General features: G+C 42.8%; 1 pseudogene; it reads left to right on the forward strand.

Moving 5' to 3' along the window:
- Positions 1 to 19,876, forward strand: part of LOC113359898 — a 38,300-nt pseudogene extending 18,424 nt beyond the window's left edge.
- The last annotated feature ends 410 nt before the right edge of the window (positions 19,877 to 20,286 follow it).

Here is a 20,286-nt window from a genome sequence, read left to right on the forward strand (position 1 = left end):
ACACTTGTCTGACACGGGCAGACCCCTCAACCACCCGCATTAAACACTCTGAGCAGTGCACGTGTCGACCGACCTATGGAACGAGCGAAGATGCCTCCGCGGGATCGAGGGGGAAACGCAGACCTCTGCGTGATGGACACAAGACACTAGAAGATAAGGTTCCAACGGTCTTCAGAGATGGGTCCCACATTCCTACCTTATAAATACCCAATCTCCACAAAGGGGGAGGGGGATCGAAAAAACATCAGGAGAGAGGGAGAGAGAGAGAGAGAATAGCAAAGGTAAGGAATCCCATAGTGGAGAGAAATATGTAAACCCCAAGTCATTCAACTATTCGTGTAACCGTGAATAATATAGTAGAACAACAAACCCCGTGGATGTAGGCCTTAGTGCTGAACCACGTAAACCTTGGTCTTATTTACATTTCAGCACTTTACATTCATTTAGTTCCGCATGCATTTGCTTATATATGTTGTTTTCCTTTTATATTTGTACCCCATGCATAATCGCTACGCACAGGGAAGTTGGAGGAGGCCATGATAAACCCGTGGGTTTTGAGCCAATGAACCCACATCAGGGTATCATCATCGTAATCTCTTTAGACTTTAACAATTGATTGCGGGCATTCGGACCCCGCGTAGTTCGTGTGTCCACAACCGTGATGCAGAATCAGTATGTTATACTATCAAAGAGCCCATTTTCAAGGGGGCCATGTGGTTCTAGCAGTGGATCAGCTATATCAGTTGCTGCAAATTTGGTGACAGTGTCTTTGGGAACAGAAACTGATGGATCAATCCTCTGCCCAGCCAGTTCTAATGCAGTTGTGGCAATTAAACCTACAGTTGGACTCACTAGTCGAGCTGGAGTTATTCCTATCTCGCCTAGACAGGACACGGTGGGGTATGTTGACACGATTCACAACATGTTTTCAGCTTAATTATTTAACTATTCTCTAAACCAATGTGCAAAACAGTATCAGATGCTGTATACGTATTGAATTCAATTGTAGGCTTTGATCCGAATGATACCGTAGCAACATCTTCAGCAGCAAAGTTCATACCTAAAGATGGCTACAGCCAATATCCGAAGAAGGATGGTCTCCCAGGAAAAAGATTAGGGATAGTCAGGATATTCTCCGATGGACCTTGTGAACACATAAATCACGAGGTCACCCTACGTGTTCACAAACAATGTTCGCACATACAAAAAACTCTTGAATTAAATGACACATGCATAGAATGGACGATACTATCGATTCATTGACTCAAAGCCTTCGGGCTCATCACTGCCTAGTCGAGTAATACCAGGAATTGATCGTATAAGGAGTAAGACTACAAATACGAGCATAAATACGAATCCTAAAGGATATGCGATGAATATAAAAGTGCTGAAATATAAATAAGATGGAGATTTACGTGGTTCGGCACTAAGGCCTACATCCACGGGGGTTGGTGTTTCACTATGTATTGAACGTTTACAAAGATAGTCAAATGATTTTTGAGTATACATTAGTCTGCGGAAGCATGGGATTTACTTACTCTTCCTATTTCTCTCTCTTATGTTCTCTTCTAAGGATTGTGGATTGGTCGACCTCCTTTTGTCTTGGTGGAGAGGGGTATTTATAGGGTTGAAACGTGGGTCCTACTTCTGAGAAGCCGTTGCAACCTTATCTTCTTGTGCTTTGTGTCCATCACGCAGAGGTCTTCGTCCTTTACAATGCCCCCTGCGTTCCATGCTTGATCACGAAGGGTTGTCCTCGTTCGTCCTATGGGTTGATTGACACGTACACTGCTCAGAGTGTTTAATGCGGGTAGTTGAGACGTTTGCTCGTGTCAGACAAGTGTCTTCTGCTCCTGTCACATCCGTGTCAGTCAGATTTCTCCTCGCCGTTGATCTTGGCTCTTTCTGGGGATAAGAGAAAGTAGATCTTTGGGGGCTATTTGGTGCTCTGCAGTAACATCATACTTCGGTACACCTTAATTTTCTACCATCGGATTATCTGGACGAAGATCTGATGCTGATGGGACATGCTTGTTGGTTGTAAGCGTGTCTCATCATGTTTTGATGGCTTGGTTCGCATGCCTTCCACGTGTTTCTTCATAAACACGTGGCTGATGGTTAAATATGTACACACAATTTGTCCCTTTTCTTCTGACTAGGGTATTAGTGGGAGTTTAGAAGAAAAATAACGTTACATATTCCTCATCTCTCTCCTAATAACTTCCCCTAAATATTCGGGCACGTTTCCCAACCCATGTAATAACTGCATTCTTAAAAGGAGGGGACAGTTACGGTTCTGCTCCCAAGCTTATTAATAAGAGAGAGAATGTGAAAATTTTCTAGAAATAACTTTCATTCTCTCCCTGTCAGTCTTCATATATTTTTTTCAGAGATTTTTGTTCTTTCTCCTTGTTCTCTAGCTATTAACTGCTCCTGTCTTTTCATTGATCACGCCCTGCTCCTGATTCTTCTGCCCTTGCCTGTTTTTTGGTGTTTGTCTTCTTCTTTGTGGTGTTGTGAATTCCTTCTATATAGGTATGGGTTTTTTTCACTTTTTATGTTGTTGATTTGTCCATCTTCCGCTGTTTGTATCGACTTGTTTATCTTCTGCCGCTGTGACTTGTTTGTTTTGTGATGAAGAACACATATGTCGAAGCATATATGCTTTCCCCTGTTCTTCTTTACAAAGCGAATAGGCCAGTATTTTGATTGATTGATTGTTCTCTATCTTTAGGGTTTTTGGGAGAGACTAAGATGAACTGTCATTTTATGGGTTTTTTGATCTTTGGTGGCCCCCTCGTATTCACCTCTAAACTGTTTTTGTGTTTCCTCGTAGCTATGTCTGATCGTCCGCGGGTTCCTTACCAGACCCCACCGTCTAGTACGCCAAGATCCCCTTCGCGTAGAGATTCTGAAAGATTTCCACTTGGGGAAGGTTCTTATAAATCTTCGCAATCGGATCCTCGTGGTCATAGGGTTTCATCTTCTTCTGGTGCGAAGGCTTTGCCTACTAAGAAAGGGGATACGCCGAAGGGTACTTCTGGGTCTAGGTACGCTGTTAACCGCGCTCCTTATCGTCCTTGTGAAGATTCTAGGAGTACGCAGGCTCCTCCCCTTGATGATTCTAGGAGTACGCGGGCTCCTCCTCCTCGTAGTGAAACATTGGATGTTCCGCCCCTTCGTTCCATGGCTCCTCCTTCAGGGCCCCTGCAGAGTTCTTTGCCGCCTCCTCCAACGGTTTGTTTCAAGGGGAAGTACTCCAAGGGTACTACGTTGAAATCTGATCCGCCTAAAAATCTTCCTTCCAAAAGGAAGGCTTCAGAATTGAGTCCCACGTCAGATTCCGCAGACGAGGAAGAGGCTTCCCCCATGATACGCAACATTTCAGTTGGTAAGAAGAAGGTCATTTTCAAGCATATTGATCTTGAGATGTTCCAGGAAAAACATGAGCTTCAAGCCTTTGAGGTTCGCTTCTATGCCCCTGATGATGATATCACTTATGAACTCCTCTCTAAGTATCAGTTTGATGAGTTCCATCTGTTGACTACGGTTGGAGCCTTCGAGGCGGGTCTCATGTTGCCCCTGTATAAGTCGGTTGACTCCTTTTATTATGATGTACTTCCTAGTCGTGAAGGTTCTTCCACAAACACTCATAATCGTTCCGTGTCGCAATTGTCTGGGAATTATCTTCGTGCACTGAAGGAATGTTACCTGCGGAGCAAGGGGGAGACGATGATGACCTGCTACGTTCCAAATCCTGCTGAGAGAGTGGTACACTCCTCAAAATTTTAATAGTTCCTTTGGGGATTATGTCAACAGTAGGAACCGTAAACCATGGAGTGTTAGTCTTCGTAACATTGCTGCTCCTCGGGGTGAAATTCGTCTTTTGAGTGAGGTGAGTGATGCCAAGCTGAAGTATGTTCCTGGCACTGAGGGATCTGCTAAACAGAAACTCTTTCCTGCTCGTGAAAGGATTAAGAGTGATCATGATTATGAGTGGCATGCTACTGTCATTGAAATTGTTGGCCCTTGGGCTTACGGTTGGATCCCTGGTCCGCGCGGTTGGCATCCTTCTGAAAATAGAAAGCCTCGTGAAACTCCTCCTGCTCGTTATGGAGATTTCTTCCCTTGGCGTCTGAATTTTGCGGGTATGAATTTTCCTTACGCTCTTGATGTCGTTGATGTAGATGAGGAGGAGGGTTCTGGTGCTACCCTTCCTTCGAAGAGTGCTACTACTTCCAAGGTATAGTTTCTTCTTATATTCTCTATTATATTTGCCCTCTTTTTTCCCTTGGTTGAAAAAAAAATTTAAGTGAGGGAGAAAATGAGCCTTTGTTGGGACGTGTAATGGTTTGTAGGTGTCGAAGAAGAAGAAAATTGGACCCAAGCAATCTTCTACTGTTGTGACTGGTGAGGCTGAGGTTTATGAGGAGGTTACTAGTCCTGTGAACGAAGGGTTTGCTGAGGATGAAGAAATGTTCGATGGAGAAGAACGCACCGATACTTCTCCCCCTGATGACGAGGGTGGTATAGGTGAGGAAGAAGTTGCCGCGGGTGGTGATGATGAAGCTGAGGGTAATATTACCGCAGGTGGTACCGGCGAGGAGGGATCTGCCCCTGTTGGCGATAATACTGGTGGGAATGAGGTTGTGGGTACTCTGCCTGTTATTTCCCCAGAATTTTCATTTGGTAGGATATATTCCGCAGGGGAATCCTTTGATGTAAACGCTGCTATGGGTCTTGCCGAAGACTTCTCATTGCTTTCCCCAAATGATGATTGGGATGTGCTTGGGAATCTTGGTAAAGAGGGTGCCACTGATCAGCAGGCTGAAAACGCAGGTGGTCATGCCGAGGGATGTGATGTTGAAACTGGCGCGGACGAGGAAATAACAGCCAAGGAGAAGTCTGCGGTTGAGTCTCCTTCGGAAGATTTCCCTCACTCGCTGATACCTGAGGGTGAAGATGCCATCTTGGCTTGGCTTAAGAAGAAGAATCTGATGTTCTTCCCTAATCCTGCCCCACTGGTCACTGATGAGAAGAATTCCGACGCTTATACTCGTCAGATGATGCAATTGTCTTCTGAGGACCGTGTTGCTGAAATGTGGGAGAAGAATTTGAGAGCTTCGGAAACTAACCTGGTGGTTGACCCTCCATCCTCTGTTGCTGATATGATGGCCATATCTGATGGATACCAGTACGGTTTTCCCCAGCAGCGTGTCTTGGAGGTAAATCCTTTTACTTTTTTCTTCGTGATATCCGAACCCTTCGGTGTAATAATGTTTGTTGTTTGAGACATAGATGATGAGGAGCGAACATTGTAACCATGTTCTGTACCAATTCTTCAAAGCAAAGTCTTTAAAGTTGGAGGCTAAGCTTCGTCATAGAGAAGAGGAACTGTCTGCGGCTGAAGTGGAGATAAATGAACTGAGGGGCTGTCTTAAGGAAAAATAACAGCTGGGTAACACTGAGGAGAGTCTTCGTTCAAAGCTTGTTGCAGTCCGCAACGAATTGAAGCAGACTCGCAGAAATGTCTCGTCCCTCACAGGTTCATATCTTACCAATCTTTCACTCATCGTGATTCCCTATTTGTACTTTGGTGTTCTGTCTGAGTCTCCCCACCCTATCTTCAGTGGGTGGAGTCCCCGAGCTGATATGGCTTCAGAAAGAAAGGGAACGACAGAAGTCCCGTATTGTACAGTTGGTGGGGAAGTTGAAAAGTGAAGCCGTAAAGTGTAACGCTCGTGCTGATGAGCACAATGCCTTAGCAGATGAGTGGCGTGAAAAGCGAACACAAATGGTTGATATGAAAAATAAGTACAACCATGACCGTCGTTTGTTCAATGGTACGCTTCTATGGACGCGTGATAACTTGTGGGAAGCTCAAGGACATGCTTCGGACTTAGAGGCTGGAGTGCGCCTTTTGGAAGAAGAGTTACGACATGCTCGTTCCTCCTTAGGCCCAGGGGTTAGGGATGGTATGATGCGTCTTACCGAAGAAATAGATAATGCTAGGGCTGAGGTCGGTGCTCTTAGTAAAGCCCTAGCAGCGTCCCGAGCTGATGTTGCCCGCCAAGTGGAGTCTGATAGATATCTTGAAGTAAATGTGTATCGACTCCATAAAATGATGGGGGAGATGAATGATGAAGTCAACCATCTTCGCCACTTGGATTCAATGAAGCAGGTAGACTTAGACGCGAGTCAATTTGCTCTTACGAACCTTCAAATGGATTATAAGAAATTATCCAACGAGTATGACTTTCTTGATGAGGCACGGGACGTAGTTGTTAATGAGTATGAAGAGGCTTCAGCTAATGTCGAAGGTATAACCTCGTTTTATCGAGTGTGATTCTGTTATTTCTTTGTTTTAACCCCTTGGTATTTCTTGTTTTCAGCGCTCGAGGGACAGCTTCACATAGCAAATGATGAGCTTAAAAAAGCTCAATCTGCCTTAGTGCAGCAGAAGGGACAAACCAACTATTTTAAAGGGTTGGTCGCGTCTCGTGAGGAAGCAGCAGAGATTGCCTCCAAAGAGGCGGAACGCCTATCTTCATTGTTGTCTCAGGCCCATAAAGCTCGATGTCAGTTAGCTGAGGAGAGCAACAAAGTCCTAGACAAGATTGAACTCGATCTTAAAGTCGAACATGGTCTTTTCAAGAATTATCCGCGTCGTCCCCCACCCGCGCCCTTGCCTGGTTCTTCTGGTACTTCTTCAGGTGGTAGCGTACCTTCATCTCTCAAAGACAACCCTGCTGATGGAGCTGTATCGTCCAAGTAGATTTCTTTTATTAGTCATAGAAAGTTGATCCTCGTTGATTATATAGTTTCAGATCATTTTTTGATGTGTTTCTTGCTCTATCTTATTTGCTGAACTTGTAATCAACTCTTTATGGAATGGATAATCCTTTTGGCATACCTGCGTTATCAATTTATTTTTATTTTAAGTATTGTGAGGTGTTAAATTAGAAATAACTTGCTTTGTAAAAAGTTCGAGTGTTTGGGTGCGACACCGAAGGTAGGTACCTTCGTGATCGTCTTGAGACCTGTCACCCCGTTGGCGAATCCTGGGCCAGAGGATTCCCAAACGGTGGGGGCCGAGGCAGCGTTCTAGGATATGGGATGTTTATTTGAAATATTTACATGCACCCATTCCGTCGACCCGCTGCCTTAAAATTTGTTGGGTATCTCTTTCTGCTGGGTGTCTTCCCCATGGTCTTTACACTCATGGACACTGATAGGGGATCCCTGAGAGATTGTAGATTAACCACTTTCCCCAATATTGTTAATTTAATATGTAATGTACATGCGTTCACCCGGCGGGCCTTTTGACCATTTCGTTTGCTCGAAGATTTTGCAAAAAGATTGTTTGATTGATAGGTTGAGGCCTGCTACTCCTCGTCCAGAGATAGAAACATATAGAGCGGTTACGCTGCCTTCTTCTTCTGGTATTCTTCATGCAGATGCAAAACTGCGCTGCTCCTATGGGTAGTACGGTTTGAGCCATTTAGCATTCCAAGGGTGTCGGAGGACCTCGCCTTTCAGATTGCGAAGATAGTAGGAACCGTTTCCCGCAATGTCGTGTATTATAAAAGGTCCTCCCCATGTAGGTGCTAACTTACCCCATTTATTCTCTCTTTGATACTGCAGGATTGTTCTTAGCACATACTGCCCTTCTACAAAATTTCGAAGCTTAACCTTTTTGTTGTATTCTCTCGCTAATCTTCGTTGATAATTTTCCATCTTTTGCAATGCTGCTTCCCTCCTTTCTTCCAGGTCGTCCAGTCTCTCTAACATCATGTCTGTTGTGAGATTTTTCTCCCATGCTTTGGTCTTTGTGGTTGGCATGAGGATTTCTGTTGGGATGACTGCTTCAGCTCCATAAGTGAGGAGAAATGGGGATTCCCCGGTGGCAGATTTTCGCGTTGTCTTGTACGCCCATAATACATTGTGTAGCTGCTCACACCACCGCCCCTTATGTTCGTCTAATTTCTTTTTGAGGATAAGGGCGAGGGACTTGTTAGTAGCTTCCGCTTGTCCGTTGCTCTGAGGGTATATGGGGGTGGATTTGTTCTTCCTTATTTTGAAAGTGTCGAAGAGCATGTCTTTATTTTTCCCTTGTAATTGTTTACCATTATCGGACACGATTTCCGCTGGTATGCCGAACCTGCAAATGATATTTTGGAATATGAAAGTAAACACATCCACGTCTCTGATCCTGGCTAAGGCTTTAGCTTCCACCCATTTACTGAAGTAGTCCGTGGCTACTATCAAAAATCGTCTTTTCCCTGACCCTTCGATGAAAGGCCCAACGATATCTATGCCCCATTTTGCAAATGGCCACGGACTATCCGCATAATTTAGCATTGTTGCTGGCGCGTGTATCTTTTTGGCGAAACGTTGACATTCTTCACATCGTCGGGACATTCTTGCGGAATCTTGTATCATTGTGGGCCAGTAATATCCTTGCATTTTTGCTTTGTCGGCTAGTGATCTCATGCCACTATGATTACCTGCGTCACCGTAATGAATGTCATTTAGAATTCGATGCCCCTCTTTCCTGGATAAGCAACGTAGTAACGGTCCGAGGAAAGATTTCTTGTACAGGACCCCATCCCGAAGATCATATCTTCCTACTTTGGAGAGTATTTTCCTGGCTTGTTTATGATCCGCGGGTAAGGTCCCATCCTTGAGAAACGCATGAATCACCATTATCCAATCATCTTCGTTGTTGATCTCTTCGTCTTGATTTGCTCTCGACAGGGTTTCTTCTTCGTCGAAATCGTTATGGATGCCTTCTCCCACCTGATCTTCGATATTTTCTTCCACTGTATTTTGACTGGTAGCAAAGGAAACTTGTGATGCAATTGAAGGCTCGTACACTCTTGTTATTTTGATAGCTTCGATATTCTTGTCCTTCAGCATGGATGATATATATGCCAGGGCATCCGCGTTCCTGAGATCTCTCCTGCATAAGTGCCTGAACTTGATGTTCGGTATTTGCGATGCCAACGTTTGGACCAAAGCCATGTAAGCTGAGAGGGTATCGTCGTATACATTGTATTCGAACCCTATCTGTCGTATGACAAGCTGCGAGTCACTTGTTAATCTTACATCAGTTACCCCCATCTCTATTATCAAGAGGAGAGCATGTACGACTGCCTCGTATTCGACGATGTTGTTAGTATGCTCTTTGAATTCCAATATGAGTGCATGTAAAATCCTTTCTCCAGTTGGGGTGGTGATGACAATGCCTATTCCCGCACCTTCCTTATTTTTGGAACCATCGACGAAGACTTCCCATCGTCTTTGGCTCGCGGGTTCGAGGACGTCAATCGGGTCCTTATTTTCCTCGTCAGTTTCTGGTACGCCCCTAATCTCCTCATCGTTGTCCAGGGGGAGGTCTGCTAAGAAATCCGCCAATACTTGGGATTTTTGGGAGTGTTGAATTTCATGGATGATGTTGAATTGGTCCGGGTGGGTGTTCCACTTGGCTATTCTTCCTACTTTCCCCGCGCTTTTGAGGACTGCTTCCAATGGTGCTTTGCATGGGACGCGGATGAAATGAGTTAGGAAATAAGTTCTCAGCTTTTGAGTAGCCCATACTAGTGCCAGGATGAGTTGTTCGATCTTCGTGTAATTCCTTTCCGCAGAATTGAGGGTCTTGCTGACATAATAGATAGGCTGTTCTATCTTCGTATTGGTTTTGACCAATACTGCGCTAACTGCGTCTTCTGTCGCTGCTATGTACAGCGCCAACACCTCATCGGGATCAGGTTTTTGCAAGATCGGAATTGAAGCCAGGTATTCCTTGATTTTTTGGAAGGCTTCTTCATACTCTGTGGTCCATTCAAACTTACTCCCTTTTTTGAGAATATTGAAGAAATGTTTGCATTTATCCGAGGATCGGGCAATAAATCTGCCCAAGGCTGCTAATGATCCATTGAGCTTTTGCACTTATTTCAATTTCTTCGGAGATGGTATTTCCACTATGGCCTGAATCTTTGTGGGGTCTACCTCAATGCCCCTTTTTGTTATCAGGTATCCGAGAAATTTCCCTGAGGTGACACCGAAGGTGCACTTTTCTGGATTTACTTTCATGTGATATTTTCTCATTGCTTCAAAAATATCTCTCAGATCTTGGTGGTGATCTTTCGCAGCCTTCTTTTGACGAGCATGTCGTCAACGTAGACTTCCAGGGTACCACCAATCCATGGCTTGAAGATAGCATCGACCATTCTTGGGTAAGTTGCCCCTGCGTTTCGAAGTCCGAAGGGCATTCTTGTGTAGCAATAAAGGCCGTGCGGGGTGTATAATGTTGTGTGTTATTGATCTTCTTCTGCCAGGGCTACTTGGTTGTAACCAGAATATCCATCCATGAATAATAGCTCTTCGTACCCTTCCACTGCTTCAACCAGTTGATCTATGCTTGGTAGTGGATAGTTGTCTTTTGGACATGCCTTGTTGAGGTTAGTAAAGTCGATGCATATTATAACCCATCCATTTTTCTTGGGAACAATGACCATGTTCGAGATCCATGTTGGGTACTTGACTTCCTTGATGAAGCCCGCTTCTAGTAATTTTCGGAGCTCTTTCTCTGCTGTCTTATGATATTCCGGTGCAAATTTTATTATTTTCTTCATGAAAGGTGGAGTGCCTGGTTTGATGCGTAGCTTATGTTGAATTATTTTTGTATCAATCCCCGGCATGTCTCCTAACTTCCAGGCGAATACATCCGTGTATTCCTTAAGTAGTTTGGTTAAGGAAGCTTCTCTTTCTTCGTCCATTATGGTCCCTATTTTGATCATCTTTGTATTTTCTTCCGTTCATATGTTGATTTCGTTTACGGGCTCCACTGGTGTTAACATCGGCTTTGGGTCCCCAAGGACATGGACATTCTTTAATTGCTATTTGGTATGTTCCTGTCCTTCGCTGGCTGCTGAAGTACTTGCCTCTGTGCTAAGAACATTATCATTCTTTGTCAAGCTCTTCCCCACGGTCTCCTCGAGGAACAGGTCTATGGCCTTTTCTTTCGCAGCTTCTTTGTTTTTGGCCCTTCAGGTTTTTCGCTGCTCTTCCTGTTCGTTGTTAATACGATCCTGAGTAGCCTAGCACTCCTTTGCAGAGACTCGATCTCCCTTGATTTCCATTACTTCCTCGGGTATAGGGAACCTGAGATATTGGTAGTAAGTTGCTGCCACTCCCTTGAGTTTGTGTACCCATTTTCGGCCAATAATGACGTTGTAGGGGGATGAGGTGTCTACCACGCTGAACCGTGTTTCTACCTTCATGGGACCAACGTCCACCTGTAACACGATGTCTCCCAATGGATTTGTGGGTGCTCCGTTGAACCCGTAGATGGTGTAATAAGAGGACATCAGCTTCTCATCCTTGAGCTTCATCCATTTGAAGGTGTCGTAGAATAGAACATTAACTGAGCTTCCCCCGTCGATGAGGATCTTTTTGAGGTTACATCCGGCCACTGGTAGTGTGAGGACCAAGGGATCGTTATGTTCTTCCATATCTTCTTCGATATCTTCAGTATCGAAGATGATAGGTGCGTCCATCCACTCTTCGTACTCGTCCACCTCTACGCCATCAATCTTATATAACTCGCAGTAATCTTCGAATTGATTTCTTAGCCTCTTTCCTATCTGCGCTGTAAGTGAGGGTCCTACGGCTTCGGAACATAAAATGGTGTTGATTGTGCGGTTTCCCTCTGGAAGTTGGACTTGCTTGGTTCGTCTGGACCTATCCTCGGTGACTTCCTTTTGTATTTATTGCTTGAGTTCGCCAGCATCAATTAACTTTTGGATCATTATTTTGAGGTTTTTGAACTTCTCGGTCTGGTGACCATTGAAGCAATGATACTCACAGTAATCTTTTGACTTCTCGGTCCTTGGGGGCTGTTTTCCCTTAGACCATGGCCACTCCAAATTTTCCCGTCCCTTGATCTCTCGTAAGATCCGAGCGTAGCTAGCATTGAGCTTTGTATAAACCTGATCTTCGAATTTTCGATCGCCTTTTTGTCGATCATCTCTTCGTTCCTTCCTATCTTCGTGCGGCCGTTCCACTGAGCTATTCCTTTTGCCCGCGCTGGTTTGTTCTGCGGAATTGGTACGGTGAGACCTTTGCGTTTATGCCATCGGGTTCACACGCTGGATTTCTTCAAGACGAGCATGCTTCTCAATAATTATTCGAAGATCTCCTTCTGTCTTAGGTACGCTTCCGTGGATCTCAACAAACAGTGGACTCATTCGGTCCAATCCCCATTTGTAGAAGTTGATGCTCACTACGGGATCTACACTCCCTATAGCTTGGCAGCTCTTGTGACATCTGTTGGTGAAGTCCCTTGTATTCTCCTTGTAACCGATTGCCAGCGAAAAGAGTTTATCCATTCCGGTGTTGACAGCTTTGTTGTACATGTAGGTTCTCAAGAATTTCTCTGCGAGTTGATCATAGGAATTGATAGAGTCAGGTGGCAAGTTGTCAAACCAAGACAAAGCCGACCCCTTCACTTAATGGGAAATACCTACAAAGGACAGCGTCGTTTTGACTCCATCGGGCTAAGATACGATTATAATACCGTATATGTGCCGCGGGATCACTGGACCCGTCATAACATTCGAAAGTTGGGACATGGCACTTCAGGGGAATGGGGGTGTTTGCCAGGCTATGAGTTAGGGGCGTGGAGTTAGCCTCTTTCATCACCTCTTCTATCCTTCCTCCGCCTTGTCTGACTTTTAGCTACCTGATCTCAGCCATCATCTCATCACGTAGCTCTTCCATCGCGCGGTGATGTCCCACGTTCTCATGCTCAGTTGAGCATTTTATTCTTCGATCCTCACTGTCGTAATAATCTGAGTCTTCGACGGCATAATTCGGATCAGAGGCACTGCTCCCCCTAGCGGCGTTTGCTAGGATGATTCTTCGGTCTCGATTAGGTTCTGGTGCCTTAGAATTTGCTTCGTCAAGTTGTTGGATGGTCTTCTTGCTTTGGGCAATCCGATATTTTAAGTCTTGATTTTCTCTGGCCAGCAGAGCTACGGAATCTGCATAGACTTGCTGGATCTTCTTCAATTCTTCGAGCTCTGCCATCAGTCGATGGGACTGGTTAAACCCCTGATTGGGAGTTCCTGCTTGTACCCTTACGGCCATGGTTCCCCCTTCATCTATTGTATGTATTAAGGGTGGTAGAGGATCATCTTCGATTGTTGGTGTCTCCAAGTTGGGTCCCCTCGGTTGAGTTTCCACCTGCGGTGCTAGAACCACTTGTATAGTTTGATTCTGACCGTTCGTTGACGGCATTCCGAAGGCTGGCGGGTGTGCGGGATGATGTGTCATGGATTCTGCCACCCATTCTCTTTTTTGATGGACTTGGTTTGTAGCCAAAGTTTTGTTAGCTTCTGCAGCCTGGAGGGCCGCAGCAGTCGCATTGCTCTTTGCCGCTGCTGCTTTGAGAGCCGCGACTGCAATAGAGTTAGTGTTCATAGGTGAGGTGATTTCCGTAGCATCCTGCCTCTGATTAGTTGTCTTAGCTTTGTCTCCTTTCTGCTTACTTCGGGTCATGACCGGGGTAGTCCTCGGTGTTTCCTTTGATGAGGCTTGGGTTTTCCTGCCTCTAGTGTCTTTTCCATCTTGGGTCCTTCTGCATAGGGGAATTTCAAATAAAGAGAACCAGAGATATCCGCGTGGATCGGGTTAGTGCTATTCGTGCTCGTAAAATGCCTGGAATAAAAAATGTTTACCTAAAGAAAGAAAAGAGTTGCCCGAGGGCCTTAATAAGAGAAACAAAACATAAAGAATTCAACGGTCTTGTTTTCGTAGTACAAAACCTCTAATAAACGATCATGGATCTATATCCGTAGTGAAGATAAAAATAGAAAATCTTTTGAAAAGGCAGATCCGTAGCGAATACCCGTGAATCTGACCATTAAGTCATTTAATCAGTTTAAAATATGCCGAACGTGCAGATCTGTGATAAATAGCCGTCGATTTGTCTGTTTTGAAATGGTGTCCCTGAAGATAAAGACAGTAAACCCAGAATAAAAAAGGTTTTGAAATCACGCTGAAGCTTTAGTATTAATTGGCCAATAAACAGATAAGTGCTGCTAAAAATAATAGAGCAAAGCCATAGTGCGCGTTTAAAGCGAAATCACAGGATAAGATAAATCTTTTACCGGTACAAATTCCTTGTTTCTAGCGCCAGATTGTGAACACATAAATCACGAGGTCACCCTACGTGTTCACAAACAATGTTCGCACATACAAAAAACTCTTGAATTAAATGACACATGCATAGAATGGCTGATACTATCGATTCATTGACTCAAAGCCTTCAGGATCATCACTGCCTAGTCGAGTAATACCAGGAATTGATCGTATAAGGAGTAAGACTACAAATACGAGCATAAATACGAATCATAAAGGATATGCGATGAATATAAAAGTGCTGAAATATAAATAAGATGGAGATTTACGTGGTTCGGCACTAAGGCCTACATCCACAGGGTTGGTGTTTCACTATGTATTGAACGTTTACAAAGATAGTCGAATGATTTTTGAGTATACATTAGTCTGCGGAAGCATGGGATTTACTTACTCTTCCTATTTCTCCTTCTTATGTTCTCTTCTAAGGATTGTGGATTGGTCGACCTCCTTTTGTCTTGGTGGAGAGGGGTATTTATAGGATTGAAACGTGGGTCCTACTTCTGAGAAGCCGTTGCAACCTTATCTTCTTGTGCTTTGTGTCCATCACGCAGAGGTATTTGTCCTTTACAATGCCCCCTGCGTTCCATGCTTGATCACGAAGGGTTTTCCTCGTTCGTCCTATGGGTTGATTGACACGTACACTGCTCAGAGTGTTTAATGCGGGTAGTTGAGACGTTTGCTCGTGTCAGACAAATGTCTTCTGCCCCTGTCACATCAGTGTCAGTCAGATTTATCCTCGCCATTGATCTTGGCTCTTTCTGGGGATAAGAGAAAGTAGATCTTTGGGGGCTATTTGGTGCTCCGCAGTAACATCGTACTTCGGTACACCTTAATTTTCTACCATCAGATTATCTGGACGAAGATCTGATGCTAATGGGACATGCTTCTTGGTTGTAAGCGTGTCTCATCATGTTTTGATGGCTTGGTTCGCATGCCTTCCACGTGTTTCTTCATAAACACGTGGCTGGCTGATGGTTAAATATGTACACACAGACCTCTTCTCCAACTCTTTGAGGGCCACATCGAGACGCTAAGGTTGTTGGTTAAACTTCAACATAGAAGTCACTAACAAGATGGTTAGGACAAGATTAGGAAATTGATGTAATCCTAAGGGAATTAGAAGTCATCTAGTTCTAAGAAAAGGAAAGACATGTAATAAGGTAATAAGACTAGGAAAAGAATTCATAGTTTTATATATATATGATCACCAAAGTTGTGGTTGATCATATGAGCAAGATTAGAGCTTGTGTTTAGTTTTGAGAGATTTTCTAAACATCAATAAAGAGAGTTGTCTTTATATAAGCTAAGTTTCATCTTGCAGTTGCCATTAATTGGTATCATAGCTTGTTTCTGAGCCATGGAAAACGAAACCACCATTGTGGGTGCAAAACAGTTCACGCCACCATCAATACAAGTTCCAATCCTCAACGCCACAAGCTACACAGTATGGGCCATGAGAATGAAGGTACTGATAAAAATCTACAAAGTTTGGGAAACAATTGATCCTGGTACATTGGACCCAGACAAAAACAATGTTGCCATTGGATTACTCTTTCAAGCAATACCAGAATGTCTTGTTCTACAAGTTGGTGAACAGGAAACTTCAAAGAAAATTTGGGATGCAATAAAGGCACGTAATCTCGGAGCTGATCGAGTTAAAGAAGCCCGTCTGCAAACCTGAGTGTCTGAATTTGAAAGAATGAAGATGAAAGACACTGATACTATTGATAGCTTTGCAGGAAAGCTATCAGAGATAGCCTCAAAATATGCGTCACTTGGACAATCCATTGATGAAGATAAACTGGTAAAGAAGTTTCTCAATAGTTTACCAAGATCCAAGTATATTCATATCATAGCTTCTCTCAAACAAGTCTTAGATTTAAAGAAGACTAGCTATGAAGATATAATTGGAAGATTGAAAGCATATGAAGAAAGAATCCTTGATGAAGAAAACAACGGAGAAACTCAAGGAAAACTATTGTACACAAACTCTTACCAACAAAACTCTGCGACAAGAGGAAGAGGTCGTGGAAGAGGTGGTAGAGGAAACAGAGGCCGAGGAAGGGGAGGAAGGTTTAACTCACAAGATAGAACAACAAGTCAGAATGATCAAAACCAAGGGAAAGAAAAGAAGGATAGATCAAACATTATTTGTTATAGATGTGATAAACCAGGACACTTCTCTTCTGTATGCCCTGAAAGAATACAAAATATGGAAGAAACAAACAAGAATGAAACAAGGGAAGCAGATACAACTCTTTTCATGCACGCAGTTGTATTCTTAAACGAATGGAAACTAATACCAAAGAACTACGAATCAAAGGATGGAGAAGAAGGAATCTGGTATTTAGATAATGGAGCCAGCAATCACATGACTGGTAAGAGACACTACTTTTCTGAACTCAATGAGAAAATCAAAGGACAAGTGAAGTTTGGGGATGGATCTTCTGTAGAAAGTGAAGGGAAAGGATCAATTATATTTCAGAGCAGGACCGGAGAACAGAAGCTTGTCACAAACATCTACTTCATCCCAAACTTACAAAGCAACATTCTAAGTTTAGGACAAGCTACAGAAGTTGGATGTGATGTTAGAATGCGACAAGATTATCTAACAGTTCATGACCCAAGTGGAATACTTTTAGTTAGAGTCTCACGCTCACATAATAGACTCTACAAGATAAGTCTCATGATTGGAGGCCATTGTGTCTGAATATGAGACTGGAAGATCAGACATGGAAGTGGCACGCAAGGTTAGGGCACATAAGCTTTAGAACATTAAAGGCAATGTCTCAAAACAAGATGGTTCGAGGACTACCACAGATAAATGATGAAGCAAAAATCTGTGAATCATGTTTAGTTGGGAAACAAACTCGTCAAGGTTTCCCAAAAGCAACAACATTCAGAGCCTCAAAGCCATTAGAGCTTCTTCATGCTGATTTATGTGGTCCTATTACACCACAAACCCTTGCAAATAACAAATACATATTTGTTATTATAGATGACTTCTCAAGATATATGTGGTCTATTCTTATGAAAGAAAAGAGTGAAGCATTTGACAGATTCAAAGCATTCAGAAATATGATAGAAAAAGAGCTAAAAGAGGAGGTCAAAATGCTAGAACTGATAGAGGAGGAGAGTTCACTTCCGTAGAGTTCAACAAGTTCTGTGATTCAAATGGAATCAAAAGGCAACTCACATCACCATATACACCACAACAAAACGGAATGGTGGAGAGGAGAAACAGGACTCTAATGGAGATGACAAGAAGTTCTTTAAAGGCTATGCAGGTACCTAATTATCTATGGGGAGAAGCTGTACGACACTCCACATACCTAATAAACAGGATACCTACGAAAGCTCTGAAAGACATGACTCCATATGAAAGTTTGCGAAAGAGAAAACCAAACATAGATCATTTAAGAGTGTTTGGTTGCAAAGCATACGCAAAAGTTGATTCTGCAACTCTTAAGAAACTGGATGATCGATCTCAGACTCTTGTGCATCTAGGAATTGAGCCTGGATCCAAAGTTTACAGATTATTCAATCCAACAACGAAAAGAGTGATAGTGAGTCGAGATGTGGTATTCGATGAAAAAGAAAACTGGAACTGGAAAGAAACTAATGATGGACCAAGTAGGGATCGAGGAATGTTTCACATGAGATGGGGTCAAGTAATTGATGAAGGAGAAGGACCCATAACCATCAACACTGAAGAAAATCACTATGATAATCAAGAAGAAGAAGAGAATATTGAAAACACTGAGAATAACGTAGAAGAAGAAGAAGAAGAAGAAAAACAAGAAGCTTATGCAAGGAAAATTCTGAAAGAAGCAGGACTTGAAACTTGTAATCCAACGAAGATAACAATGGAGTTTGGACTTAAAGTTTCAAAGGCACAAGAAGAAGCAGAGATTGATCCAACGAGTTATAGAAGAAATGTTGGATGCCTTAGATACTTGTTACACACAAGGCCAGACTTGGATTTCTCTGTAGGAGTAGCAAGCCGATATATGCAGAGTCCACGCAAGTCTCATGGTGATGTAATAAAGCAGATATTGAGATATCTAAGAGGAACAATCAGCTGTGGATTGAAGTATGGTCGAGGAGGATCAAAAGGAATTGTTGGGTATAGTGACAGCAGTCATAATATTGACCAAGATGATGGAAAAGGTACAACTGGTCATATATTTTATCTAGGTGAAGCACCTATTACATGGTGTTCATAGAAGCAAGACACTGTATCCCTCTCATCCTGTGAAGCTGAGTTCATGGCTGCAACAGAAGCAGCTAAACAATCAATATGGCTTCAAGAACTGTTGGGTGAAATCAAAGGAAGAGAACCTGAAAAAGTTCTCACCAAGATTGATAATAAGTCTGCAATTGCACTCACTAAAAATCCAGTGTTTCATGGGAAGACGAAACACATTCACAAAAGGTATCATTTCATACGAGAATGTATCGAGAAGGAGATCATCAACGTTGAACACATACCAGGAACTGAGCAGAAAGCAGATATATTGAAAAAGGCATTAGCTCGGATCAAGTTTGAAGAAATGAGACAACTGATTGGAGTACAAGATATGTCACGGGTAAGGTTGAAGCTTAACGGGGAGAATGTTGGTTAAACTTCAACACAGAAGTCACTAACAAGCTGGTTAGGACAAGATTAGGAAATTGATGTAATCCTAAGGAAATTAGAAGTCATCTAGTTCTAAGAAAAGGAAAGACATGTAATAAGGTAATAGGACTAGGAAAAGAATTCATAATTCTATATATATATGATCACCAAAGTTGTGGTTGATCATATGAACAAGATTAGAGCTTGTGTTTAGTTTTGAGAGATTTTCTAAACATCAATAAAGAGAGTTGTCTTTATATAAGCTAAGTTTCATCTTGCAGTTGCCATTAAAGGTATCCAACTTTGATGACTTATTTTGTTTTGTTTTGTTTTGTTTTGAAAAGATCAAATTTTGACGACCTGTGCTGAGTGTATCTTACTGTCTAGGTATGTGGCCTAATACTCATTTTCTCTGTTAAAATGAAAACAAGCAGGTGCAGTTATAGGGGACAATCTCGGAATCGACAATATCCGAACAATTTATGATCCATCTAGTGGTGAAATGCCAGCAATGTTGTCCGAGTTCAAGCAGTCTCTGAATGTCTACTTGAAAGATCTAGTTACTTCTCCTGTGAGGTCGTTAGCTGATGTAATTTACCAACTGACCATCCCTACTAAGGGATGCTTAATTTAATTTTCCATTGATACTTAAAAGCAATGGTGCCAATCATGCATGATAAGGAAATGACTGATGTCTATGATCAAAATACAATGATAGACGCTGAGAAGACCAGTGGAAACGAGGCAGAGAGACAAGGAGCACTGTTAAATATGCAGAAACTTGACAATGAAGGGTTCAAGAGTATGATAATTAAGAATAACTTGGATGCAGTCGTCACTCCAGGAAATAGTTTTTCAACTGTGCTTGCAATAGGAGGACATCCTGGAATTATCGTTCCAGCAGGGTATGAGGATGATGGAATGCCTGTTGGAATATGTTTCGGAGGATTAAGAGGTTCAGAACCAAAGCTGATTGAAATTGCTTACGGGTTTGAGTAGATTACACTTAGTAGGAAACCTCCTCCTTCTACCACTTTCATCAGTGATGTATAACAAGATCTAAGCAGTGGGTTTTTTCTCCTCGACAGGTAAGATACAATTACTTAAGTGATCAAACGCTAATGAAGATGTATTTTTATGAAATAAAAGTGCAGCAGTATCAGTAAATTATCATTCCTTGTTGCCAATTTTTGCTGGACTCTTATGTTTTTATAAATACCAAACATTTTCCTATGACTCATTTATCTCTCCCAGTTCTAAGTATGCTGTCAGCTTAACAAACCAACAAATGAAAACTTCATACCTGAACTTAATGCCCCATTGCCCATTGAGATGTCCCTCCCTTGTCCCAGGTGGAATCCCCGTCTCAGGTTGCTGCAACCAAGGAGTTCTGACATCCCGTTGAGATGGCCATTCTGAGTGCTCACGTTGACAATGAAACCCATCTTGAGAGAGAATCATAG

The sequence above is a fragment of the Papaver somniferum genome, chromosome 3, assembly GCF_003573695.1.
Source record: "Papaver somniferum cultivar HN1 chromosome 3, ASM357369v1, whole genome shotgun sequence".
Classification (NCBI taxonomy): Eukaryota; Viridiplantae; Streptophyta; class Magnoliopsida; order Ranunculales; family Papaveraceae; genus Papaver; species Papaver somniferum.